Source organism: Pteropus alecto, unplaced genomic scaffold, assembly GCF_000325575.1.
Source record: "Pteropus alecto unplaced genomic scaffold, ASM32557v1 scaffold22, whole genome shotgun sequence".
Taxonomy (NCBI): Eukaryota; Metazoa; Chordata; class Mammalia; order Chiroptera; family Pteropodidae; genus Pteropus; species Pteropus alecto.
In genome coordinates this window covers 5758061-5772497 of record NW_006434839.1, presented here as the reverse complement: position 1 = coordinate 5772497, position 14437 = coordinate 5758061, and positions in this window count along the sequence as shown.

Here is a 14437-nt window from a genome sequence, read left to right as displayed (position 1 = left end):
TTTTTTTGTAAGATCAGGACCTGCTGCTGCTGCTGTGGATACAGCTAAAATCCAGAGTTCTATCACCAAAAGATGAAACGGAGAACATTGGCAGACAGCTGGCAGTCTCAGCCATGATAGTAAAAAAAAAACTTGTCTCACCAGTTGTATTAGTCAGGGTTTTATAGTTGCAAACAACTGAAACAGATGTGGTTGATTTAAGCAGAAAAAAGCATTTAATAAAAGGATATTGTGTATTTCACAGACTTCAGAACCAGGCTTAGACACTGAGCAGGAACAAATGAGGCCTGGCAGCAACCAGGACCACAGCCAAAATCTTGCTCTGGAGTCGAGCTAGTGAGGATCATGCTGGACGCCACAACTTGCCCTCTGAAGTCATGTGCAGCTGCTGTTCCTCAGCCACGGCTGCCACTAGAAACTCCGCATTGTTGACGCTGCCGCTGCCAACCACCAGAAAGGGTTCTCCTGGGCTCTTCCTTGCACCACCAGGCAAGGAAGGCTTCAATGGGTGCATCTGACTGGCGGAGCCTCAGTCATCCTCCGAGCCCCAACTGCAAGGGATGCTGGGAGAATGCGTCTTCAGCTTCCACGATGGGAATTACATTTGTCTCATATCAAGGTATATAGGAAAAGAAATCTTCTCAAAACTGGAAGAAGGTACAGAACCTAAAAAGTCGAATAATAATAATAATGGATAATATAATGAATAATGATAATCGACAGAGGTCCATTCCATGAGGTCAGAGTCTACTGATGTTAGCGAGCCGTGAGTGCGGGGTGAAAGATCTCAGCATTGGTGACTCATCTGCTACTCTTCAGGACCCAGCTTCGTCACTAATCTAAGTCTGTCTTTACTTTTCATTCTTAATGAATGAATTTTCGTCAGACATAGTTGAGATTTATGAATGATCACTAGGAAGTAAATCATCTAAATCTGTGTTAACTTCCTATTTTTGGTGATTTCTTTTACTAGCGTTAGTTATTTTATGGACATCCTACTAGCTACCAACCTTCGTATTCAGGAGGGGGAAAATAAAATCTAAAAAAAGGAATGACTGGGAGTTAAAAGGACTTTTCTTTCCTTTGTGCTATAATGTTTACTGGAGAGAATGACTTTGGCTCTGTTTCAGTACTGCCCGACTTGCTTCTTGGATTAATTCTTTGACCTGACAATTCTTAAGCAATCGCCCCATTCTCCTTGACTGAAGGAAGCATTAGTTAAGGGAATATCTGACCAGAAGGACCAGTATTTTAGACAGCTGCATTGGTATGATTTAAGAGTGATGGGAAGATCTCAGTATTGTCCCAAGAATTCTATCCTTTGAAGTTCATTCCTTGGACCACTTCCACTAGGCTCTCATGAAAATACAAGAATCACAGACAACACATAAACTATTAATGCCTTTGAGGAGTTTTTCAGGTAATAACTAACACTTATTTGGCGCCATAGAATGCTTCATGCACAATTTAACTCTATTCCTCACAAATGCCTTACCACAGGGGTATTATTATTACTCCTTTCCTACAGATGAAGAAAACGAGGGACGGAGAAGTCAAATAAGTTGCCCAAGGTCACTCAGCTAGTAAATGGCAGAGCTGGGATGCAAACCCCAAGTCAGTCTCTGACGTCCACCTGTTTAGCCTCTGTCCTTTGCTGCCTCTCACCTAGGAGACAGGAGCAGGACACAGGGCAGCTAAGTGATGAGTAAAGGAAGAGGGGAGCCCAGGTCCAGGATTGGCACAAAGCCCATGGAGGGCAGGCCTGTGTCCATGGGGGAACTCTGCAAGGGGACACGTCAGGAAGATCTGGAGGGCTTTCACAGCACCAAGCACCCCTTGGCCAAGGGCCTTCCTTTTTCCTGGCTAGTGGACTTCAGCTGTCTTGTGCAGACTAGCTCTGACTTCAGGGCTGTGCCTTCTGAAGGAGTCCTTTCTTCATACTTAACAGAACTGGCAGACTCTGTCTGCCTCCTTGTGATCCAGGGACAAGGTGCGAAAGGGGACAACATTGAGGGGAGCTGTGAGTGATACCTACGGAGATAAGGAAAATGATTTGCTGCCTATTGGAGACGTGCACATCAGTGAGGCAAGATCCCATGAGAAGGAGTGAAAGCTGTTGGCACCATTGCTAAATCTAGACAAAGGGATATCTAGAGTCCCACAGAGGGAGTTAGCCCCTGGATGCTGGGCTCCATGGCCTCTAAGCCCCAGAGTCTTTTAGCTCGAGAGAAGGATTCTCAAAGCAACACACAAGCAGAAATATCCACAGACTTGGAGCCATGGAGTTGCTGTTGCTTCTGCTTCTGCTTCTGCTTCTGCTTCTGCTTCTGCTTCTGCTTCTGCTTCTGCTTCTGCTGGGGGAGTTTACTAGCCCTAAAGTGAGTTATGAGTTTGTGTTCTGGGGCACTGCCCCTTTCGCAGAAAAGGCCAGAATCCAAACCAGGATTCAAATTCCATCCCGATTGTCTGTCTCTCTGTCTCTCTCTTCTTCCCTCCCTTCCTCCGTCTTTCTCACAGCATCCATAGTGTCTGACGGTGGATATAAATCAACCCCCCAGAAACATTAGAAGATAAGTAAAGAGAACTAAACCAAAACAGCACTGAGCGATCCTTCAGTTTTCCCACCCAGACCAGGCAATTCTGGAGAAAAACAGGAAAGCATCTGTCAAATCCATCATGCAATGACTCCAACTTCCCAATTCTTTCATCATCAAAAGAGTGTCAGGTATTATCAGCAGAAATACAAGTAGTTAATGTGAGCATTGCATGTGATTTAAGCTTTTTTAAAAACCCAGACTTGTGGCACTTAGGCCGATAACAGATTATATCTCAGAAATGTCTTCTATCTGGCATCCTGTCTTATGAGGAAACACAGAAACCAGCACTGTGGATTGGTTTATTTATACGTTTTTTTTTTTTTTAGCCTTATTCATCTTTTAGAATTAAAAAATAAATAAATAAAATGACGGTTAACATCATAATTAGGAACAACACGATTTATAAAATAGCAATGCCCAAGGTAATTTTAGGATTAACATAAACTTGGCTCTCACGATCTGTAAGATTTTATACGTCAGACAGGCTGGCATTTGCGTGGGAACAATGGGAGAGGGCACGAAGGTAGAGCTAGAGTGGGGAGACTTCCAGGTTCAGATCGCACAGACCCGAAAAAAAAGCAACGCCCTAACCTACCTCACTGCTCATCCACTGTCAGCTCCAGGATTTGGTCTACGTCGCTGGTCTTCCCATCATCCGTTCTCCCCACCCTAGACGTCTCTGGTTCAGATTCTACTTCTCCATCTTCTACCCGCTCCTTTGACAGCCTCCTCCCCCACTGCGATCCCCTAAAGCGAATGTTCCACTCTCTTTCTCTGCATCATAAAACTTCTTTAGAAAGTCACCTGTGTCGACTGCTTTGTTTCCGATACTACCCACTCCCTTCTTCATCCTGCCAGTCTAGCTTCAGCTCTTATCGCTCCATAAGAATTTTTTAAAGGTCAATAGCCAGCCCGTTACCAAATGCAGGGCTTAGTTTTATTCTCATTTTGCTTAATCACTTTATGTGGTTGACCCTCTTTTCTCACTCCTAACCATCCCCCACTCTTGAGAAATTCTCACTTCCTTTGTCTTCCCTGATAATAGACCTCTTTTATTCTTCCTGTTATCTTTATGTCTCCTCCACTTCCTCTTCTTTTCCAGCTTCAAATGTAAGTTTTCTCCAAGAATCTGCCCTTGACCCTCTTCTCCATATGCTCTTCTATGTGTTCTCCTGGTAAACTCATTCGGTCTCATGGCTTTAATGCTTCCTTCTTCGTGACTCATTTCTGCAGCCTACTCTCTATTTCTCTAAGTCTCTTGGCTCCACTTTGGCTTTACCACATCCTTGCTGGAAGTTTCCATCCATCTGTCCTGCCAGTGTGTTGATCTTAATGGGTTCAAACCCAAATTCATCCTTTTCTCTCTTGAACATTTATTTCTTCCAAATTCTGTATATCAAGATCTTTCTAATTGCATCAGCTCAAGACATTAACAGAATATTTTAAAATTTAAATTAGTTTCAAGTATACAGTACATTGGTTAGATATCTATATAGTTTGTAAAACAATCCCCCCAATTGCTCCCTCCCTCCCCTGACCCTCCACCTAGCCATCATATTAATGCTAACTGCATTCCCTATGCCGTGCTCCCCATCCCCGTGACCATCCATCAGCTACTAATTTGTATTTCTTTAGCCTTTCACTACATTCTCCCAGTCCTACAAACTCCCCTCCCCTCTGTCCGTCCCCAAATTGTCCACTATATTTGGGAGTCTGTTTTTGCTTAGTTTGTTCTTTCTATTCCTTAGATTCCGCACATAAGTGAAATCATACAGCGTTTATCTTTGTCTGACTTAAATACTTTCTAGATCCATCAAGGCAATATCTTTTTCCATCCCCTTCCTTTTAGTCTGTGCGCATCTTTTAATCTAAAGTGAATCTCTTGTAGGCAGCATGTAGGTGTCTTGTTTTCTTATCCTTTCATCTATTCTATCTTTTAGTTGGAGGACTTAATTCTTTTCCATTTGAGGTACTCATTGATAGGAATGTAGTTGTTACCATTCTTTATTCCTTTTTTTGATACATGTTTTTTCTTCTTAAAGAAGTCCCTCCAACATTTCCTGTAATACTGGCTTGGTGGTGATAAATTCCTTTAGCTTATTTTTGTCCGGGAAGCTCTTTATCTGTATATTTTATGCCAAGCCCTTCTGTCCTACATAGTTTCTTTTGAGAAATCAGCTGCCAGTCTTATGAGTGTTTCCTTGTAGGTAACTGTCTGCTTTTCTCTTGCTGCTTTTAATATTCTTTCTTTGTATTTAACCATTGGCATTTTAATTATGATGTGTTTTGATGTGAGCTTCTTTGGATCCCTGGGTTTTGGGGTTCTTTGAGCTTCTTGGGGTTGTATGTCCATTTCCTTCACCAGGTTAGGAAAGTTTTCCATCATTATTTCTTCAAATAGCTGTTCAACATCTTGTTTTCTTTCAGATCGATATTTTGACCTTTAATAGTGTCCCATATGCTCCTTAGATTATTTTTATAGTTTTGGCATCTTCTTTTTCTTGCCATTCTGATTGAGTGTCCTTGGCTTTCCCATCCTCTATATAGGTCATTTGATCCTCTTCTTTATTCACTTTATCTCTTTGTTGAAGTTCTCCTTGAATTTATCTACACTTCCCAAAAGTTCATTGAGCATCTTTATACCCAGTATTTTGAACTCTGCATCTGTTAGATTGCTTGACTCCATTATTTCTGGATCCCTGTTCTGTTCTCTCATATGCTTTCTGCTTCGTCTTCCCATTTTGGCTGCCTTTCCGTGTCTGTTTCTATGTACTAAGCAAAGCTGCTAAGTCTCCCAGTCTTATTAGTGTGGATTTGTGAAGTAGTGTCCAGTGGCACAATCCTGAGAGGGGTTCAGCTGCAGGCCAAATTTAGTCCAAGCCTCTGCCCCTCTGGGGCCACCTGTTAAGATTTAGCAAGCAATCCACAGATATGGTGCTTACAACTGCCTCAAAAGGCCATACCAGAAACCGAGGCCAGCTGCCTCCAGTGTGAGTCTAGGGACTGCTCAGCAAGGAGCACCAGACTGGCTGAGGCTATACCTGGATGTGGCTTGGATGGGGCTGTGAGTTGGGGGAGGCGGGGTTTCAGGGAATCCTCTGGGTGGAGCGACCTCTGTCATCCAGTTTGATGACGTCTGGGCAACAGTGGCGCTGAGTCTGTGCACTAGGAGTGGGGAGGGCTCAACAAGGAATAATGGATACCGCCAGCACTTCTGTACAGAGCAAGTCTCACAGTGGTCCTCACTCAGACAGTGTCTCCCTGTAAGTCCCTGGTGCCCCTTGCGTGCAGCTGCATTGCTACTGGTGCTCAGAGCGAGTAGGTCTTTCACTGCGAAAATCCGCGCCCCCTTTAAGAGACATCTGCAGTTGCCAGCTCCTGCTGCTATGGTCTCTGTCCCACTCAGCTGCTCAGAATCAGGCAGCTTTGTGTCCTCGCCCCGTCCTACCTCCTCTCATTGCAGAGTGGCTTGTTCTCTGTCTCTCTAGTTGTATGGTTTATTCAACTAGATCCCAGGCAATTTTCCTTGCTGTTTGCTCCTTATTTCTGTCACCACTTTGATTTGGTTGCCAGAGGATGAATAGAGCCTCTATCATCTACGCCATTTTTTTTCCTCCATTAATAGAATTTTTAATTCTTCTTTTTTGTCCCACCTCTGCTTAGTTGTCAAATGCTGTCAATTTTGTTGAAAACATTCTTTGTGTTTGTTTTTGTGTTTTTATTTCCACTGATACCCTCTAATTCAAGATCTGTCTTCCTAACGATCTTATTTCATGCTGATTTCTTAACTGGTCTCCCTGCTTCCAGTCTTACCCTCCTGAGCTGCACCTTATATTCTGAGTCGTTGCTATTATATTAATGGAGCATATTTCTAAGCTGGACCTTTTACCTGCTCAAACACTTCCAATGGCTGCCTTATGCCTAAAGCATAAAGACCCAAATTCACACAGCGCATTTGGTGCCCTCTACCTTTGGCCCCAAACTACCTCTCTAATTTTATTTCCCATGAATGTTTTTCCCCGCATTGTTCCTTTACCTTGGCCACCATCACACAATCATACGCTATATTTTTACATTCAACAGCAAGTAACAAAAAACTCGAACTCAAAATCACTCGATCAATAACTGTATTCATAGATTTCTTGATAACTAAACTTATTGATTAAATTATGTACTATACATAGGTCATGTACTATACATAAATAATATGTGATATATAGTATATACTATATGCTGTATACTATATGTATATGTAATTATAACAGGAAGTTCTGAGGCAGCATGGGCCCTAGGCATGGACGACCCCACTCTGATCCTGCTTCTTTGCAATTCTCTTGACTGAAGTGAGTTCACCGTTGCTAATGATCTTCTCCACTTCGGAACTCACACTGCACTGATCACAGTGTGTTTTGTGTCATAATTACCTGCTACCTGTCTTGCCCTTTTGGGGGATTGGAGGAGACCTCAATAAATTACACCCTTGTCCTCTCCACCTGAGCTCTGAACCAAAGGAGTGAGAGAAGGAGTGGAAGATAAGATCAAAACGATGTTTTGTTATTGATGCACCTGGCTCTGAAGAAAGGTGCTTTGTTGGGCTGCAACAATAGGCTCCCTAATAAACGAAACCCCAGAATCGGACGGACTCCAGCCACAGGCAGGTTTGGACACACAAGTCTCACAGAGAAGGTGAGGCCGAGCAGCACTTCCCAGTCAGGTCTCTGAAATTACCTCCAGGTACCGCACTCCGCTGCCTGGAGGAATAAGGAAGGGGCCAACAGCCCCGCAGTGTTTAGAGACAAACATCTCTCCTAGAAACGTAGAAGAACTCAAACCCTCTCTAATACAATGATAGACTTCGTGAAGTCAAGGACTATATGGTGTACATCTTTTTATATTTTATACATCTTTTTATGTGATACACATATCGGGTGCTTAATAATGTCTGCTAAATTATATATTACATATATGTCATATAATAATTATATGACATATAATTTATATCATACAAAATGTGTATGTTTTAAGTTTGATGGATTATAATAATATAAAATATCCTTCATAGAACATATTATATGAAGTTATTTATAGTAACAAATTATATTAAAATTGAAAGGCTATTAAAATGCAACAGTGACATTATCAGAGACTTACAGGGGCTAAGTTGGTTATTACACAGGAAAACAGATTATTCTTGAACCTGCGTAGCATGAGGAGAGGCTCAGAAAGAAAATGCACACGCTTCTAGTTCCTCTTAGTATCCAAAGATAATCACCAATAAAACAATGCTTTCTATAAAGCTATTTCTTAAAATCACATTGAAGTTGCCAGATTTTTCTTTCTTTTCAAAATTCATGAGGAAATTTATTCATTTTATTTTTCAAGAGTGAATCATTTTGTACCACCCAGACACTCTGTATAATGCCAACCATCTGGATATGCAGAAAATTAGTGTCTGAGAGTCACTGTTTTCAGTTTTCATCAAGATATTTGGTGTCAAGTAGATGCAGCACAAGTGTATCTCTTTGAAGTGCCTTAATATTGATGCATCACCTCGTCAAAGCACGTAATTCAAAATTTAGACACATTAGTCTATTTGGAGAGGTCTTGATGGAAAAACTCACTGTGCATTAACAAATGCCATTCAGTATATTTGAATAACTATGTTCGGATGGGTGAAATATTGAAGTAAACCTTGGAACTTAAACCTGGGTGGTAATACCATATATGCATATACGCTGGTGAGTGTGTGTGTATCATGCAGCACACTTATTTGGATAACAGTCAAACACTGCTAAAGGAATGGCATTTTCCCCTCTTCCCTTGTCCTCATTCACTTGCTCTCGCTCTCGCTCTAAATGGAGCTTGATGCTTTCAGCAGAAATAAATCTATATACTTATTCCAAGTATTATCAGGTCCTTAGGATTGCTCCTGGGGCTTGCTTTAAATATCCTCCTATTGCCATAAGGGACTTTAAAGTTGTGTTTGGGACTTTTATAAAATGTCATGGCTACCCGCGATTAAACACTGCTAGGAGGCAAAGATGTGCAACGAGCCCCTCAGAGGAAACCACTGAAAAATAAGGGAATGCCGTTTGAGACAAGACAGTGTTTGTGGGCTCGGCCCTTGTCAAGCAGCATGGTACACGGAGGGGAGAGTGAGCTTCTAGGCTAGGGAAGGGCCGCTTGCAAACCTGGAAACTGCTCAGTGCCTGAAAGAGCTATAGACACCTGTGGCTCCTGATGGCACAGCTGGGGTCCATGTTATCAAGAGTTTCATTGAGTCCTTGAGAGGTATCCTCTGGAGAGATATCTTGGGGGCACTGGTGAGCACCCTTTGGAAAAGTGATGATGTTACTACTAAAAGGAAAAAAACCCACCAAGACACTGACCGGAAATCTACAAGACCTACTCACGCCAAAACCCCAGAAGGAGAGGAATGGCCAGATATGGAGTAGTACTTTTAAAAGCATCTTTTCCAGGGGGTTTTGGCCTTCAATGCTTTTCGCATACAGTGCCTTCCATGGAGAAATAGGAATGCGAGTCCTTCTCTTTTACACGCCTATTGGAGAAAAAGGAGTGAAGGCAGAGGCCACTTTCTGCTTTAAAAACCATCACCACCAACATGGAAAACCCAAACCAAACATCTCTTTTAAATGGAGAGAGTAATAAGTGTGTTATATCTGAACAGACAGGGTGAAGACCAAATATCTCCTGATGGAGGCGTAAGATCAGTGAAAGCCCATGATGAGTCTCAAATTCCAGTTTAGGATGTGAGCCAGCAAAGAGGACAGAACGTGTACATGTTTAAAACTCTTGGTACATATACATATGTGCATGAGAGAGTAGAGGTACAGAAAAAGGCATGCTTATGGGTGCATACCCGCAGCTCCCCCCGCTCCCCGCTATGCAACTTCACATTCTACGTCCTCCCAGGCTGACCCTTAAAAAGGGGAGCTTCTGAACAACAGGATCCCTCTCTTTCCTTTCCGGCCTCAGTCACTTCAAACAGAAATCATGTGTTTTCCTGTAGATAGACAAAATGTGTGTCCTTCTCCATCCCTTAAAGAACAAAGCTAAACGATGGGTCATTTGGCCAATGGCATCTGTTTTGGCTAAAGACAACTATGGCCTCAAATCTGCAGAGAGCCAGCACAGGTGGTGTCTGATGGTAGGGTACATCACAAAGAAGATAGTCCCCGACAAATCGTTATATATGCCGCTCAGGATTCATTGTGCTGTATCACTGTGAAGATTAGTGATTTTTATCAAATTAGAAAATTCTTACCATTACCTTTTCCAATATTACCTCAGCTCCATTCTCTTTTCCTCATTTCTAGAAATCCTTTTGACTTAATTGAATCTTCTCATGCTGCCTTTTCTATCTTAACTTTCCTTTCAAATTTTCCATCTCATTATTTCTCTGAGCTGCATTCTGGTATGTTCCTTTAGCCTAGTCTTCTTGTTCTCAAATTCTTCAGATATGTCTAATCTACTCTTTAGTCCATCCTTTGAGTTTTTAACTTTAATAATTGTGTTTTGTGTTTTTTTCTAGACTCTCTTTTTGGTTCTTTAAAATTTTTGCCTTTCTTTTCTCTCTCCTTTCCTTTCTTTCTTTTCTTTGTCTTCCTTCCTTCCTTCCTTCCTTCCTTCCTTCCTTCCTTCCTTCCTTCCTTCCTTCCCTTCCTTCCTTCCTTCTTTTCTTCTTTCTTTTTTTCCTTCCTTTCTCCCTCCTTCCCTCCCTTTCTTCTTTCCTTCCTCCCTCCCTTCCTTCCTTCTTCTTTCTTTGGTGATGGCATCCTGTGTTTTTCTTGTGGATTTCTTTTTTTTTAATCATTCTAAATATGCTCATTTTGTATTCTCTTTCAGATTGTTCTAGTAGCTCAATTCCTTGGGAGATAAGGTGGTGGTGGCGGGGAGTGGGGGGGCGTTCTGTTGTCTGTAATTTCTACTGACTTTTGCCCATGATGGATTTGTCCCTTCAGTGTTTTGTAATTTCTTTTATTGTGAGCTTATCTTGCGTAGGGTTTGCTGATTTTTGTGAAACTACCTGTATTCTCGATTGTAAAATATCTCTCTAGAGTGTTTTTGGAATTGCTTCTTCTAGGCACTCCCAAAATATGGCTAGCTAGGGACCAGTTTTTACATTAATTTCTTGGCTTCAAAGTTTCTGGGATTTCAGCAGAGCAATTTTAAAAATCAAATTCATGTGTAGACCAGGTCCAGGGTTTCAAATTCTCAGGAAAGACTTTTTCCCACAGCGAGAGACAAATGACTTTTCGTGTCATTTTGCTCTGCTGGTTGAGACTTTTTTGGGGGGTGGGGAGGGGCGGTCAATATTCTCTCTGATGGTTCAGACCTACAAGGATCCTGGCTTCATGTGGGAGTCTTATTTCTACCCCCACCTCGTGCAGGTTCAAGTCTTTATCTCTTGTGGTCATTAAAACCCAAATTTTAAAGGTTATGAAGATCTATGACTTACTCCAGTTCTAAGGACAGATGGAGCATCAGCTCACATGCTAATTTATTTGGTTTCGTTTCTCCTCCTTCTGTGATTTCCTCTTCTTTCCTGTGATCTTAATTTTGCTTTAAAAATATTTTTTTGTTATATTTTATCCTGCAATCCAATACTTAAAGGAAGAGTTTTCAGATATGTTAGCCTGCCATATCATCAGAATTAGAAGTCATTTCATCGATCTATGCTTTATGTTTTCTTCCCCCATACTCATATATCAAGACCTCATGACTTTATGCTAAGACCAATACAGTAGCCATCTAATACATGTTCTTCTGAATTATCTCAGAGTCATCTTTCTAAAACACCACTTTGTCCATTTGATTTCCTGGCTTCATGACTGTTAATGGTCCCCACATTGCCTATAGAATAAAGTCTAAATTTCTTGTCCTTGCATTTAAGGTCATCTATAATCTGGCCTCCAATTAAATACATTTTTGATCTGTTTTAATGAAGATTTTTAATTTTTCTCTGTTGAATGGTTTTATTAACAAATTATGCAGATACTACCAGTTGTATAAAACTGTCATATGGATCCCCAACTGTAGGACCAGTTTTTTAAAAAATCTATTTTAGTATGAGTTATATTAGTCCTTGTAGTACCCTGAGTCTCAGAACATGTCTTAGTCTCAACAGGCTCTCAAGGCTTCCCTCTTAAATTTAACTAGGGAGGGGTCATTGGCGATTGAACTTTGAGTCACAGAAAAAATGTAAATGGGGCAGAGCTTTACCTTTAATGGTTTTGGGGGCTTGCCTGTGTTCTGCTGTGTTCAATAAGAGAAAACGATGTAGAGGAGGTCCATAGACTGTGACACAGTTGGCACAAATGCCAATCTTAACATGAGTTATAATTACACTCTATATGTTTTACAATGACTTTTAGTTTTCAAAGCATTTTATAACCGTAGTCCATTTGATCTTGGGTATGTAGGACAAATTTAGAAATAAGGAAATGAGTCCAGAAAGATAATTCATTTATTCATTCAACAATTGAACAAATGACAAATATTTATTGTGTCAACTATGTCTCAGACACTGGGCTATGGCTGGGTATTCAGCAATGGACCTAGCAATCTTACAGTTCTGTGACTTATCCAAAGTTATATTACCCCTAAGAAATGATGGACTTGGAATTTGAACCCAATTCTTACAATTTTTGATCCATTAAACCCCCTACCGGCAGGTTTAACGGAATACTTGACCTGAAATAGCATTGTGAGTCTCACCTAAATTATGTTTACTGTCCATTTTAGAGCTAGTCTTGCTGTTCACTACACTCATTTTTTCTTTTTGCTAGGAGCATATTTAGACTGCATTGTCCAGCCTCCCATGTAGGTAAAGGTAGTCATGATTGAATAGCCAGCGAAATATGCAGAGGTGATGTGCAGGCCTGTAGCAAAGAAACACTGCACATGTAATAATTTCTTCTGTTCTTCCTTTAGCTATTGAATGCAGAGAATGCCAAGGACTGAGAGAAGGGTGAAGCCACAAGATATAAGAAACTAGATTTCCCGAATGACTCATGAAAGGCAACCTGTCAATCAGGGACGCTCCATGTGACTCATGTAAGTAAGAAATAATCTTCTATTGTCTTTGTCTTAAGTCATTGAGATTTGAGACATTCTTTTTTTTTTTTTTTAACAGCAGATAGCATGCCCTAACAAATGTACCCTTTAAAGCCTAAATACGAGTAATAATTAAATGGTGTAACATTATTCTTAAGTTATCTATTAAACTGTAACCCCTATGTTCTTTATTGATATCCTGATGTAGACATCGATATTTGCATCAAACTTAAAGGAGATAGCAGCACTTTAGGAAATTTAAACATTTAAAATAATATTCAACAATGTCATAGAACAAATGTATCTTGATATCAGCAAGGCATTTGACGAGGCACTTTGAATAAAATATTATATCCCTCAGTGAATTCAAAGCTGCTTAAACATCCATACCCCAAATGGTGAATGGTCATATTTAAGTCTGTAGAGGGTTCAGCAATTGAAATTTTGGACTATTCTCGTAGTCTTGTTTTGGTCGACATTTTTATCGGTGACTTGCATGAGGGTATAGTAGGTATGCTGATCAAATGGACTAGTGACACAAGTCTGGAGGGGATAGAAATAAGATATAAGATAGCTGACAGAGTTGAGGTTCAGAATTATCTTGACACGCTGCGATGCGGGGCCAAAACTAACAACATGAAATGTAATAAGGATAAATGCAAAGTCTTGTTTTTGGGTCCAAAAATGAATTATAGGAATACAGGATGGAGAACATGTAACTTGGCAGCAGTCGATGTAAAAAGGCCCTGGGGGTCTTATTTGAGCAAAAGCTCAATTTGAGCCAACAGTGTGATATGGCTCCACAGCCTGAGGGGCACTGATGGAAGTATTGTATGACCATCACGAGACACGTTAGGCTCTGCCCCTCACTCCCAGATGAAATCTAGGGTATTATTTTAAATTCTGTGTATGTTGGAACAGTGACAGACCAGAGACTACATGGAGGAGGTGACGAGGATGGTGAATCAAGATGTCTCCTGACTCTGCATCCATAGGATACTGCTGGTGACCTTTTTAGTGCTTGTGTTATTCTTCCATCTTTGTCCTGCAGCCTGCTTCTTTCACCAGACTGCAAGTTCCATTAATAAAGGAATAATAATAACAATAATAATAAAATAGTACCAACAATGGTTAGAGGCAACATTGATTGAATTCTTCCCACGCGCAAGGCAGTTCTCTAAATATTTTACATCTATTTTCATATTTAACTTTTCATGGCATTCTACCAATGTCCTCATTTTACAGGTGAACTAAAGCATAGTAGGGTTAAATCCCTTAGTGAACTGTGGAATCAGGGCACAAACTCAAGCAATTTGACTCCAGGACTGGTGCTCTTAACCCATTTGCTATCTGTCTGATCAAGCTGTGGAACTCAATTCACGTTCACTACTCAATTCACGTTCAGTAATTTTAATGGAGGAGAGGAGATTGGCACATAGAAACCAAAGTGTAGAAAGCAGAGCTCCTCCCTGATTAGTACTGGGAAATTGTCTAGGGGCCGTTGTATATAAGAAGATAAACACACTCACGAGGTTCTGACACACCTGGGCACCTGTACTAACAGTCACATGAATAATAATGTTATATTTTACAGTGAATTTTTAGTTTTCAACAGCATTTTATTTTTTATTGAGTTATAATGGACATACAACATTATATTTGTTTTGGGTGTCAAAAGCATTTTTTTTTTCAAACTTGATGTTCTTTAACCCTCTGAATTGCCTTGTGAATTAAGCATGGCAAGTTCAGAATGAGAAAACAAA